This window comes from Alligator mississippiensis, chromosome 13 (assembly GCF_030867095.1).
Source record: "Alligator mississippiensis isolate rAllMis1 chromosome 13, rAllMis1, whole genome shotgun sequence".
NCBI classification, from domain to species: domain Eukaryota; kingdom Metazoa; phylum Chordata; order Crocodylia; family Alligatoridae; genus Alligator; species Alligator mississippiensis.
In genome coordinates, this window is record NC_081836.1 from 6,651,395 (window position 1) to 6,666,225 (window position 14,831).

A 14,831-nucleotide genomic window follows, 5' to 3' on the forward strand; every position below is an offset into this window, starting at 1 on the left:
TACAATAAATGTCTTGGTTATGCTCTGTTGAGTTTCATATCCAAAAGCAATTACTGATGGGAAGAATATAAATGCAATTGAGTTGTATTATGTTCAGAAGACAACGTGGCATTTTTTCTATATTTTTGAGACATCTGGACACAGTAATACTTGAGGAATTTCACTGAAATACAATACTGAAAGCACAGGGAACATCTTTTGCAATGTTTTACCTAGAACTACAGACAAATTATTGCAAACAATGAGGATGAAAAACATTTCCTGAAAAATGTGAATGTACAATGTCACCACTACTCTACCACTGAACATTTGCTATTTGACACAGACTAACAAGCAGCACAAAATGTATACACTGAGGGGTAAGAGCTACAGGAAAACTAACAGGTTAAAACACGGAATAAGGCATTTATTAAAAAGAAAAAAACCCAAGCATCCTTATCTATGTAATTAAGGCAGTTATAGATAGACTCCTGAAATGGAGAGAACTGTAAACACTCAATTCACTACACCTAAATTACACCATTTAATTTTTTTCATTTTGTTCTTTTTGAACACTGATTGCTTGATTGTTCTACTTCTCACATTCTTCTTCAGTACTGAGATATAGATTTTAACCAACATAAAATAGATTTTAAATCTGACAACTTCCTCCACCTCCCAAAGAAATCAAGTATTTAAAGACTGTATAAAACTCTTCTTTTTTTTAGTTCAACAAAATATTATAAGTCTTAGGTAAACTCCCTGAAAGTATCTCCAACACAAGAAAGAGAAGGGAATTTCATTTAACTCTTTTAAAAAAAATATATATAAAATAGATATCTATCTAAAAATAAGTCTCATATATATATATAGTTGGGGAGAGTTTTTTAACGTGCTAGAGGCTAATTAAAAAATTACTACACATTTGCCTTAGTCCAAAGTAAAGAGCTTGTTGCTTGTAAGACAGAATTAGAGGAGAAATTACATTAAGCTTAAAGTACAAAGTTTGCCATGACCTGTTTTCATCCAGAAGTCAATTCAAAATTCACATTTCTTTTGAAAATGTTGTGCAGACTTTTGTTAGAAGTCATGCTTAAGTACCTTAACTGAAACGGATTTAAGATTCTTTTTTTTTTCAATTTATATTCCCACTTCAGTTCCTTGCAAAGAGCAAGTTTCACAGTTCAATTGTTAATTGCATGAGAAAATCATCATCATAAAGATAGTTAGCTGGCTTCTTTATACCCAAAAACTGTACAGTGTCAAAAGAAATTTTTTTTTCAACATTAGCAATTTCTAGAAGGTAGTCAAATAGATCAGAGAGAGAGAAAGAGAGAGAACGCTGAATAAAATAAAAGACTAAGAGCCCGACTCTGGAAACACTTGGACATTGCAATAGTACTGTCCATGTCTGAGGTGCCAATGAGCAAACTGGGGCTACACCAATGTCAAGTTACTCACACAAGTAACTGTTTGCAAGCAGTCAGGACCTATTTATATAATAAGAATTTTAAAATATGTCTAACCATTTATCTTATTAGATGGACAATGTATATCAAGGAAATTATGTTGCCTTTGTTTAGGATCAAGAGAATCCAGTCATCCCAGGCTGAGAGAAATTAGGGTAAAGCTACTAAAAAGAATTACAGCTGCATTATTACTATGGGAAGCTCACATAAGCAGCTGCAACAAATTAGATAGCAGTAAAAATATTTTATCTCATAGTGCTTGCACTCATTGTGTTCAGCAGTGGCATGTAGTTGTATCTAAACAGATAAGCCGGACAAGACTGTAATAGCTAAATATTGTTCCTTTCCAGCACTAGAGCAAGAGTCCCAAAACTGTATCGATTACTGTACTCTAAATTATGGCAATATCCTATCTTTAATAATTTATTGATGCTGATAATCCTACTTCTAGGAGCCAGAGTACACAATCCTTCACATGTAATAACATGTTCAAATTGGAGTTGGGAAGGAAGGCCAGTAACCTTCACAATCAACAGCTATAATCAAGCAATAACATTCACCATCCAGGCGGTTTACTGGACAGTTAGTTGATAGCTATCTACTTAATTTTCCAGATGGCTGTTAAAATTACTTGTAAAGGAACCAAAAAAACACCTTTTCACTTCAACTGATTCCTACATCCAAGAGTTCTGAGAATGGTTTTCAAGTTTTTAAAACACTGTAATAACCATTTTATGCTGCCAATCAACTGACAGGATAACAGCAGACACCAGTTAAATCACAAAAATGGCAAGTATATTATAACAGAGTTAAGTGAGGTTCATAAAGGGCAAGACACGAGACTGGTTTCAAGATTAAGCTGTTTTTGTTAATATTTCTAATATTAAAATAATTTAAGTAGCTTCCTTTACAGAACAAGCCTACGGCGCTGGGTTAGGGTATTTCAATCTGTCCACTAAAAACAACTGATCGAACACTGCTGGAAAACAGATGTAAAGCAAGTATTAAAAACGTGAAATACTTAAGGAAACTGTAACTTGACTCCAACATAATAATTGTCTCAAACCAGGAATAACATTCTATAGCTTGTTCTTTGTTTTACATGTAATTCCTTAAAGGTAACTGTCCGTGGACTATGACTAGCCTTGAGCAATCTGTGAAATAATGAACAGACAAAAAGCCATTGCCTCCACATAAAAATTAACAGGGAGAAACACATTATGGCTTAAGAATCAAATAAGCATACCTTCTTCCAAACAGAAAACACAACACAAGTGAGACTGAGGCTGCTGAACAGTACAGAGAGATTAATAGTAAATGTAGAAGAATGTGATGCATATTAGGTTGCCTTTGATGACTAGTGAGATACTAAGCATTATTTTCTACTGGTCTCATAAAAAGGAAAAGGGTTAACATTTCTTCTGTCTTGGTTATAACTGTAGATTATTAAAAATCCTGTGAAAGAAATATCACTGGACACATTTAGGAACGTTAGATTTCTTTTCTCCAGCCACCCTCTTCAGCTTCCTAACACTTCCCCTCTGACTAGGGAGGATTCTCCCTCTGCTTTTACCAGCAACACCGATACAATTATGGCCACATCAATTTGAAAAGTTCCCTTAATTAAACGTGCAATGAACAAGACTCCCCTTATAATTGCTAAGTTATGTAAAAAACAAAATGCAAAGGAGAACTCAGGATTGAGTTAAATACAGATTTACAAGCTGAATGCCCCTGAACTCCCCATTGTAGAATTCAGCACAAAAAAAAAATCCAGCCTCAGTTCTGAATGGAGTTTCCCTTTATAGTTCAATCATCAGACAGTCTCAGAAGTATCATTTAAAGTCTGCATCCCTCATTCATATAAAATAAGGAAAAATAAAAACGAATAAAATGATGCACGAAGATGTCTTATGGGGTAACCTTGGTATTGGTTGTTTTTAGGCTTTATAATCAACATTTGGTTTTCTAAAAGTTCCTTTATAGTAAGCAAAATATAGGTGAAAAATGTAAACATGATGGATCAACACCAACCTCCAACATAGTCACTTTCTCTTTAAAGCCCTGGGATCGTCAGTGCAAAGGAAGTTGAATTTTGATCTCCATTACACAGGTATAAATCCAGTGAATTTGTTATTCTAGACTTATGGTGGTACATTTGGGAATAGAATGAGACCCAACATTTAAAAGGTGGAAACGAGAAAAACTAGCTTCAAATGTCCAATTTTGCACCTCCCCTCCCCCATTACAGAAAATGGGGCAACAAAAAAAGGGGCTGGGGCACATGGCTTGTGAAGAGAGGCTGAGGGAACTGGGCTTATTAAGTCTGGAGAAGAAAAGACGGGGGGGGGATTGAATAGCAGCCTGAAGGGGAGTCCAAGGAGGATGGAGCTGGACTGTTCTCACTGGTGGCAGATGACAGAACAAAGAGCAATGGGCTCAAGCTGCAGCAAGGGAGATTTAGGTTGGATATAAAGAAAAGCTCTCACTAGGAGGGTAGTAAAACACTGGAACAGGTTACCCAGAGAGGCTCTGGACTCTCCATTCTTGGAGGTTTTTAAGACCCAGCAAGACAAAACCTTGGCTGGGATGATACAGTCAGACATGGTCCTGCTTTGAGCAGGGGACTGACCTCCTGAGATCCTTTCCAACCCTAATTTTCTCTGATCCAAGAATTTCTTCTTACCTTTGAGCCTCTTAGCTTGCCTCATTTTTTCCACTTCTTCTCCCACTTCATCCTACACTAAATTTTCTGTTTCATTTTGAATTGCTCCACTTGTCTTTTCTCTCAGGCCACTCAAACTGCTGCCCTTTGCCAATTTTCTGTGTTGATCTCCTCTCCAGCAACCCTCTGCATTGCTTTGCTATGCATGAACTGCTGCACCACATCACATAGGAAGTTGCATCATAACCACCAAGGTCTAAGCATGAATCCTAAGCATAAGTTTTCCCTTCTTACTCCCAACTGGAAATTTGACATATGACTGAGTAAACCCATCTAGACTACATTCTCTAAAATGAAGACGCCACTCTTCCTTTGTGGCCATCACTTACCAGACTGTGGAAGCGACCAACATGCAAATAAAATTATGGCATTACCCCACAAAGAGGAGCAGTTTTCCTCGAGAAACATTTACTTTGAAACAGCAAATTTAAACTTGAAAACTACAGATGGAAACCTCATATTGCCCCAACCTTAAGAAAAACCTGACTCGCTTGTTTAGATGCACTTTAAGAGCACATACCAACTGCAGACGCTTCCTCAGCCTGACAAGGGGTATTTAAACCCAAAAACTTGCTAAGAACTTTTCCAACTATTTGAGTTGGTCTAATAAAAGATGTCAGGTTTACCCAAAGAACCTTGTCTGCCTATATCCTTAGACCAACACGGCTACAACCTAAACCCCTTTTTACAAAGGGTACTTATGCTTAGCAGTTTTTCCCCATGTAGTGATTCTCAACGAGGGTGCTGCAACACCCTGGGGTGCCGTAACGTGCCGTCAAGGGTGTCATGAGGTGCCACCACTCTTACGTGTGCAAACAGCTACACGTAATTCACAACATAAACCCACAGATTTTAAAAAGGAACCTACAGTGTCAAAAACACTCTGACCTGTTGTTGTCTTCTGCCTTCTTTGCAGCAGAAGAACTGTTCCATTATTTTTCTATAGTCAAGATATGAGTGAAAGCTAAGAGCTGCATATGCTGAGGGGCTCCTTGAATCTAAAAATGATGGGAACCTCTGTTCTAATCTGTATGTACTCTATGAAGTATACTTTTCAAGTTTATTTTTAAATATATAATATTGGCCGCATTTGACAGTTTTATCGTGAACACAAATGACCAAGACTAAATGTAAATTTCCAGTAGTCCAACTACCTGGAAGTGTCCAGTATTCTCAGATATGGTTTCAAACTGCACATTGGGTATAACCTTTTCCTCTTCCCACTTCTACAGTACTCTGACAGGAAAAGTGGTAGAAGGGGCAGTTAGCTGAGCCAGCATCCTCCTCCCCACTTTTCCCATTAGATGAAAAAAGTAGAGTAGAAATAGAGGAATGACATTGTTTTTTCTTCAATAAAAACAGGGCATTTCCTGCTAAGAGAAGGCACCCATATGCAGTTCACACATCAGAGAGAAAGTCTGCCATTACAGAGTTTGAGCACATATGACCTTCTTCCTGTAAGAGCACATAACCTTTAAAAATGTAAATACTGCATATTACTGCAGGCCTTTGTAGTAAATTGTTTAAGGGCAACAGCTCAACACCAAATAAATGTCTGCACCTAAACCTCACGCATTTTGCTTTGTTTTGTTTCGTTTTGTATTTTATGTTAACACTATGGAAATGGTCAAGAAGCAAGAGGAAAAAAATAGGTTCATCTCACTGACTCCTCAAAGAAAATATTTTCTTAAACTTATACCAGATATTTCAAGGAAGATGACAAATACTGAAGTAATATTTGGGAAAACTAAATGGAAAGGCAGTTTCACTGCCATTTTCTGCATCCTCTACCAAAATACTGTTTTATCATTTTGTTCAGACCTAATCGCTCACAGAATCAGATTCTTAACCTTCATACAGAAATAATATACTTAGAGACATTCTCTCTCTGGGGAAGAATTTACTGTTGCCAAAATCATCATCTATCAACACTGGGGTAACACTAGGCAATTTTTGACCACCATGACAATAAAACTTTGAAGAAAGATTATACAAGATGAAAATACTAGATAGGAGCCAGGGTTCCTAGCATAGGCATAAGTTCATATTCGGTTTTTATGCATGTATCAACCAAATGTATACTTTTAAAATCTGCATCAATTACATGCAATTATTTTGCCCAGTTATACAGCTCACAGCTCTGTCCCCATTTCAGTTTCATCTAGCCACTACCCAAAGGCTTTGTTCTGTTATTATGTTCACCATCACCCTCTCCCCAACCCTGACCAGATGTCTTTTTTTAGATCTAAATGTTTCTGAAGATAGTCTCATACTGTCTTGGTTGATTTCTAGAAGTGTCTGCATGTTCTGTTTTAGGTCTTTTTACAAACCACACTCAAAGTCAGCAGATGATAGTGGGACACCAGCAACAAAGGAAGGAAGCCTTGGCTATTTTGATCTCCTAGTAAGAGGCAGACCCCTTTAAGAGCAACTCCCAAGGGACTAGAGGAAGGGAACGCCTGCCCCATAAGTTACTGAAGAGGAGTTTACGAGGCATTACTCAACTATTTCTACCAGGAGAGGCTGTCCAGGTGCCTACAAGAGTCCTTACATGGTTCTCAAGAAAAAAACCAAACAAATAATCACAGGAGCTTCCAAACCTGATGCACAAACTGAAAACAGTCTAAAGCAAGGGTTGGCAATGTTTTCTGGCAGCAGGCCAAAATGACCAAGCTCGGGTCTGAGGTGGGCAGATGAGTCTTATTTCAGGGACAGCTTCTCCTCTGCCAGCATCCAATTGCCGTGCAGCACAGGTAGAGCTCTCTCTCCACAAAAGCCTCCAGCACCTGGATGGAGTACAGCATGGGGAGACCGTCCCACTACCGAATGTTGTTGAAACCATGGCTCTGTGGGCTGCACCCAGCTCACAGGCCAGAAGTTCATGACTCCTGGCCTAGAGACATTTTTAAAAGCTTAAATAAGTCTATAAATTGTATCCTCATGAGATGTGAAGTAGCCCTATATAAATTAATTGGTTCACCAAACTCAGTTGACTTTGATTCTTTCAAAAAAAAAAAAAAAAAAATCCAGCAAAAATTAGGTACTGCAAATCAAAGCCTGCCACTAAATTAAATTTATTTTAAAAAATAAACAAACAAGTGAGAGCATGAAGTCCTCTGAATTAGTTACCAAATGCCTAGCAAATAAACTGATCTAAGGAAGAGGTGAATTCCTTGCATCTCATGACCTTGATTTCAGTTTCAGAAAACTCAAAGGTTCAGTCTTCATCAACAAGTTATGTATGACATTCTCAGTAGAAGAAACACTGTGGTAGTTCTTAAATAAAGTGCTAACTTAATTTACAGACAAAAATACTTTGACCTTGTTCTGAATTCTACTTGCAGAGATTGATTAAAAATATTTCCTTCTAAAAAGCATACCACAAGTAAAATTACCAAAGAAAAGCAAGCCATCCAGTGTAACAGACAGCATGTGTAGGCCACCTTTTATTTCTAATTTCTATAGAATTTTACTAAAAACTATTATTTTAAACAAAATAGAGCATGCTTTGATTACATAACCAATATTAATCATCTTTATAAGTCTGCAATATAGGTAATCCCAGAACCATAAAGCACATTTAAAGGGCTTGACACCCCCAAACCACAGAAATGAAAAACAACAACAAAAATAATCCCATTTTACAGGCTGTAATCTAGATTTAGGCCCCATTACAAGCCCATGCACAAACAAGCCAGTGATAGAATTTGGTATTCCTACTGGGTTAAAGGTTTACCATTTTGCTTTAATTTGCTTATGACCAGCTTTTTTTTTTTTTTAATTCTAACACATTAAATAATTTCACTATGATAAAAGATGGTTATATTTCCAGTGTTATTCTTGCAATTAAACACCGAGATATTTAAAGTACATAATAAGTATGAGCAAATTAGATTAAATGAGGCTTGCAGAAATCTTTTACTTGACATTAAATTCTGAAAGAGTTTCTTTTTACACTTTTTTCTTTAAATAGAAACAATTAAAATAGTCCCAGGCAACTTAATTACAAAGAAAGTTTGTTATGCAAGAGGGCTAAGATAAAAGCAAAGTGAAGATAGGATGCAAAAGTAAGTCAGAGCATGACAGTCTGGGAAAAATAAGTAAATACTATTCCATCATTAATGACTGGTTAAAAACAAAAACAAAACAAAAAAAGCTTTGATTATCACCAGTATACTCAATAACCAAGTGAAAACTGCTTGTACTTGCATCATTTTAACATATAGCCATTCTAATCACTCTCCAACATAAATCCCCCTCCTCCACTTCCAGCCACAATTTTTCAAGAACTACTAATTTCTTCCCATTGTAAGAATAACTAATAGGAAGAAGGGGGATAAAGTACAGTTACATAAGCAAGACTCTAGGATGGGAAATAGCCTAATTACACACTTCAGACTGCATTAAAACTATAACTTGGTCATAACCCAAACAAGGTAAACATAGGTTAAAGCTGCCCATCCATCCTTCCTCAGCACCACCAAGGCGTAACGCAAATAACTTTACATTTCATACCTTGCAATACTAGATTACAATAGACAGAAATAAAATTGAACAGACAACATCACTTATCTGGGTACACTCAGATATAATTTTAATATTTTGTGCTTATCTTGTCTTTCATTAGAGAACCCCAAATTGTTTTATAATGAACCATTAAACCTTACAACATCGTGAGTTATAAGCATTATGACCTTCTAGACAGCTAAACTCAGGCACAGGAAAGTAAGTCATTTGCTCATGATTGCATGGAAAAGTTAGTAGTAAGATAGAAAGAGAAGTCTGGGGTCCTAGTTCCATCTTGTATTCTAGCAACCAAATAACATGTCCTCAATATTACCAAAAAAAAAAACCCCAAGGGAAAAATAGTAGATAGACTGCTTTGCTTTTTGTTTCAACCATTCACCTCAACAGGAACATGGTTTAGTTTCTGAGGGAAGTGCAATTTTTAAGTTAGCTATCATTGTTGCAGGGAGTATCTAAATTTAACTGAAAGCTAAGAGGAAGCATTTTTCCTGATCTTAAGTTGATCTTACTTTATGTATGGTCAATATCATAATGCCATACTTTATGTATGGCCTCTTTCCTTTAAAAAATACATTTCTCCATTTTTTTTTGGTTGGGCTTTTTATATGTTAACAGAGGAGAGAACAGTTTTAAACTAAAAACATGACTGCAAAGCCACAAAATGCTAAAGCTATGTTTTTTAAATATTTGAGTTCAAGTTTAGGTCTGCTCTTTAACCAGCTAGCAAATACACCATGAAATATGCAGCAGTCCTTTAAGAGTCTCTTGATATGCATCAAGGCTAGGTGAACTTCAAAGCATTCTTAAAAAAATTGATGCAGGCTGAAATGGAAGCACCCAGTTAAGAACATTATGCTGAAACTGTGGTTTTCTTTCCAAGACATTATTACATATAGAGTTGCCCAATAACATTCTTGATATAAAAACATCACGATAATGCATACTCAGTTTTTTGAATGGCCGTGAAAAAGGCAAAACTTTCATATGCATAAAATATGCTGATGAACAGGATTTAAAAGTTGACTGGGCATTACAATAAACCTTGTGGGAAAACGAACAAAAAAAAGGCATAATGGACAAGTAAGTCAAAATTCCACATCTGAGAGCAATAAATATGACTGCCCTAACTAAAAAGAGCAGAAGGAAGATTAATTTAAAGAAAAAGATTAAGCTGATATACAAGGTCTCCCAACATGTATATTTTCCAGCTGAATGTATAAACCCCTAATAAAAGGATCTTATCACACCTGTCAGATTCAATAGGCACTATGGACATTTTTACCTGCAGTAGGCAACATCTAAGCAAGGGAAAATACTTAATATTTTATATTCATGTCGTATCCCTTCTCAGGCCAAAGGATCCTACGTGCTTCAACAGCTACTTGGATACACCACTAAAACACAATGATCTCTGCAGTGAAGACCTGAACTTAAGCCATTCATCAACCATTTCAAATCTTAGTAGCTACAGCAGTTGCTAAGAGAAACTTAGATTCACTTTCCTTTACTGCTACATTTTTCCCTTACACTTAGGCACAGACTTATGCAGAAAGACAAAACACAGGGAACTGTGAAGAAAAGATCTACTCAGGCAATGCACAGAATCTACACAAGCCGAGTCAAGACACTTGTTACCTGCTTTTTATAGTGAAAACACCACAAGTTTTTAAAACAAAGACTGATCCTTCTATTTGAACAGCTCCTACTCCTGGAAAGGAGAGAACAGAGTATGTGCAGTCCAACCCCTGAAAACCTGCAACCTTCAACTAAACACAGGTGAACATATGCAGCACACTTTCCCTCCTCTGCCATGCTGGGAAAAGCCTGTTCTCAGTATCTGCCCAACTGTGGCACCCGTATATGCACAATCCTTGTCTTGGAAACCTAAAGCCTGGTCTGCCTACTAATACATCCATCAGGACATTGTGTGAAGGAAATGTTCGCGCTGACAGTTTTACATTTGGAAGCTGCCTACAATACTACTGAGCGTGAAATTTTGGCCACATTTCTACTACATTTGCCAGGACACAGAGCTTGTTGCCCTATTCCTTTCATTCTCAGAGATCCCAGAGGTCAGGTTTCAGGCAGATGGGCCAGTGCTGTCATGCAGGGCACCATAGGGTTCCTCTGGTCACACGTACAGTTCAGCACATGCAAGTCTGATAGGTCTTTTGTTTCTTAAAATTACTCACTGTTGCTATCAGTGGTGCAACTCCATTTGCAGTAACAACATGGAGGTGTGAATGTTGACCCGTTGCCACTGTTTTAACCACTGTATCTATCTTAGCCTAATTGACAAAGTCTAGATAACAAAGGGGTTAAAATACTGGAGGCTAGTCGACATTAGTGTTGGCATTATTGGAGTTGTACCAGAAGTCTTGACAGGTTAGAATACTTAAAATTTAAAAAACAGTGTGCACAGTCCTAGCAGGATGTCAGGAGGCTCAGACATGCTATAGTGATTTCATTATGTCAATACCCTGTTCCACATGTCCATCCTTTTTAATCAAGCTAGTGAATTAGAGTATACCTGGTTGAGAACAGGATATTTATAAAGGCAGAATAAGAGAATATTGGTCGTGTGGAAGACATGAACTGAAACAGTAGGAAAGATGTAACCAAACTCACTAATTGGTGTGCATGCCCTTACTTATTAAAATGCCAAATATGGAGGTTATACTAGCTCTTTCATAGGATGCTCAAGAAGTGGCTGTGGATAAGGCAGCTTTTTTCAGTCTACACTAGATGCAAAGAGCTTGACATGTTCTTGGTCCTCTCAAAATGGTAGTGTTAGAGTGATGCTGAAGTCGTGATGACCCAGGATTTGTGAAATGCAAGGATTTTTTTGCTTGATATCTTTTATTAGACTAACTGCTTTCACATGCAAGGCACTCCTCCTCAGGTTACTGCAAGTCGCAACAAGTCATTGAAAAAAAATGCCCTGAGTTCAAAAGCCTGTCTAACTATGCCCCAAGTATGCAGTTAGTCCAATAAGAAGAAATATTACCCCCAAAATTCCTTGCCTCATTTCAAAATTAAACACTTGCAGTAGTTTCTTCAGCTGAAGACCATTTGGAAACTTTAGTGTAGAAAGCACTATGTCCTCGTTAGATAGTTTTTTGCACAAAGGACCATTGCACCAATACTGTACATCCTGCAACTGCTTTTAAAGTAAGTTAGAAGCTGTGTTTAAAATTGCTGGTTTTGATCTACACAGCCTTATGCTCCCTAAGAAACCATTTCTCTCACCAATAAACCACAGTATGTACATGCCAGAGCTCTGTGGCTTCAAAAAGAGCGTGAGCAATGAGGTAGTCTAGCAAAGAGCCTGATTCTGAAAGTGCTGGAGTGATTTTTCCCCAGACCCAATGAAAAGCTCAACTGGGGGCTTTTAGACAAGCTTCAAAGATCAGCTGCAACCGATTTCAATGGACAGTGAGCTCAGTGTCGTAAGATGCTTGGATGCAAAAGGGAGACTCACTACATCTGTGCAATTTATCCTGAGCCTTGTGCATCTTCAGTATCTCCACACACACATGCAGGCCTCTGAGAAACTACTTCCAAGAGGAAGCTCGGGAGACGCATCTCAGTGGACACTGTGACTTTTTCCCAACCGAATCCCCCTCTCCTCTTTCTGCACTAGGGGGTTGGGTGGGGTGAGGGGGGACAGCCCTACCTCCCCATCTCTTTTAAACCCACTAGCAAGAGGCAGGAGCTGGCTGACAGTGGGGCATATGTGGGGGATGCAGGGGGTGGGTGTGCAGGTGCCTCTGCGGCAGGTGGCGCGTGCATCTGTCTTTGTTGTGGGTGTCTGTGTGGGCATGTGCAGGTGTCTGTGTCTTTGTGTAGGTGTGTGTAGGTGTGTGTGGAGGGGGTAAGGGGGTGTCTGCAGGTATCTCTGTGTGGATGTCTGTGGAGAAGGTGTCCATGTCTTTGTGTAGGTGTGCGTGGGTGTCTGTGGGGAAGGTGTCCGTGTCTTTGTGTAGTGTGTGGGGGTGTCTGTGTGGGTGTGCAGGTGCCTTTGGGAGTGTGAAGGTGTCTGTGCGGGAGGCAAGGGTGTGCATGTCTGTCTTTGTTGTGGGGGTGTGGGTGCCAGTTTGGGGGCAGGGGGTGTCTGTGTGTGCAGGTGTCTGTGCGCGTGTGTCTCCGCCAGAGGCAGAGGGGCGTGGGTCTGTCTTTGCTGTCAGTGTGTGTGGGACAGGGGGGTGTCCACGTGGGCGTGCGCAGGTGTCTCTGTAACGGTGTCAGTGTGGGGAAGGTGTGCGTCTTTGTGTAAGCGTGTGTGGGTGTCTCCGCAGGAGGCAGGCGTGCGCGCGCCTGTCTGTTGTCGGTGTCTCTGCAGGAGGCAGGGGGGTGTCTACGTGGCGTGTGCAGGTGTGCGCGTACCGGCGTCCCTGTGGGGAATGCATGTGCGTGTCTATCTGTGGAGGGGGTAGGGGCACGCGGGTGTCTGTGTGCCGGGGGGGGAAGGGGGGGTCCGCGCGTGTCTGTCTCTACTGTGGGTGCCCGCGCGGGGCTGCGCGTCTCGGCTGTGGGCGTGTGCAGGTGTCTGTCAGCCCGTGTCCACGCGGGTGTCTCTGCCTGTGCATCCATCCCCGCCCCGCCCCGACACGGCGCAGCCCGTCCCCGCCCCGCAGCGCCGTCTGGGTCCGGGCCCAGGCTCGGCTCCTACCTGCGCCGCCTGCCCCCGCGGCCCGGCCCGACTCTAAGTGGCCCGGCGCTGCCCACGGCTCCGGCACCATCCGGCCGCCATTTTGTCTCCGGCCTCGGAAGTGACGTCACGGGCGGGAGGGGGTGACGTCGCCCCGCGCTTCCCCTCAGGTACCACAGGCGCGACCCTTCCTCGTCGCCACGTCCCGTGGGGCCGGCCCCGGCCACGCACCCCCGCTGCCTGCAGCGGTGAGCAGCCCCTGCGGAGACACCGGGCAGGCTCCGCCTGGGGCGACATCGTGGCTCACGATTCAAATGTTTTGGGGGGGTTTTGTTTGGTTTTTTTAAAACTGTCAATCCAAGTTTCTCTCTAGTAACCGAGCCCCTCGTGGGAAACCTGGTGGGCTGTCGCTTTGCTCTTGGGAAGGTCCTTCATAAAGGGGGGGGGGGGCAAGGATCCTTTAATTAACTCCCACAGAAGATTGGGGATGTTTAGAAACAAATTAGCAAGCTCATTTATATGCATTTCCCCTCAGCTTTGCATAATTATATGTGATCCGTCCTGGGAGAAAAAAAATCATAATTAAAAAAAAAAAATCGCTTGTTGGGGTTTCCCTCAGCGAAAGGAAATGACCGAAACCTTTTTGTAGCAAAAAGCTAAGCGATTGTTTGTTTGTTTATTTATGTATTGGCCCAAATATTAGCAAGAAGCAATGACCTGAACAATTATTTATTTAGGCAAATATTAGCAAGAAGCAATGACATGAACAATTGTTTATTTATTTATTTAGCCAAATATTAGCAAAAAGCAATAAACAATTTCCCACTCTTTTTTTAACTTCATTAAAACAACCCCTTTGATTTCAAACAGTTGCCGTGGCAAAGATCGCCTTCTGGACGTCAAGATATTCGAAGTTCGAAGCCAAGGCAGCTCCCATGTCGTGCGATGTTTTTGCTGGTGAAACGGTCCGATTCGCGGCTGACGCGAAGGACCGCCGTGAAACGGTCGCGAATCACGTTTATTCCATGCTGCCGTTCCCATTCGTCAAGAGGATACGTCGCAGAAACAGGCGGCGGAGTCGTTGATAGTCGAGAGGGAGGCTCCAAAACACCCAGTTTGGGAAGGTGTGTAGCAGAGACCATTTTTCCTCTCTCAGTTGCTAATTATCTCTGAAGGAAGGGAAGAAGCAGAAACAATCCCATCCATCATCGTAGCAGAAAGGAAATCTTGCTGGGGGGAGGAAAGAGGCGGAAATCGTACGCTGCCTTCCACAGAAGATGGTAGAGTTTCATATTTCTCTAAGGCAGACAAGGTTCGGTGGGTGCATCTGTTATCTTTTTAGACCAACTTAAATAGTTGGGGGGGAAAAAATGTTTGGCAAGCTTTTGGGTTTAAAAACCCTTGGTCTATTTCCCTCTATTTCTCTAACACCTACTAGCCAGAGGCGAGCATGAAAGAAAGAGTCCTGAGGAGGGCTGGA

General features: G+C 40.5%; 2 protein-coding genes across 17 annotated transcripts in view; one reads left to right on the plus strand and one right to left on the minus strand.

Moving 5' to 3' along the window:
• The window catches only part of PRDM2 (PR/SET domain 2), a 109,662-nt gene extending 96,204 nt beyond the window's left edge, over positions 1–13,458 (minus strand). For all 3 annotated transcript variants that reach the window (XR_009456171.1, XM_059716258.1, XM_059716259.1), the window contains exon 1: positions 13,373–13,458. The gene's annotated coding sequence lies outside the window, so the exon portion shown is untranslated. The remainder of the gene's footprint in view (positions 1–13,372) is intronic.
• Positions 13,456–14,831, plus strand: part of LRRC38 (leucine rich repeat containing 38) — a 258,878-nt gene continuing 257,502 nt past the window's right edge. For 10 of the 14 annotated variants that reach the window (XR_009456184.1, XR_009456177.1, XR_009456181.1 and 7 more), the window contains exons 1-2: positions 13,456–13,521; positions 14,222–14,475. The gene's annotated coding sequence lies outside the window, so the exon portion shown is untranslated. The other 4 variants (XR_002087313.2, XR_009456186.1, XR_002087306.2 and 1 more) reach the window with 3 other exon arrangements.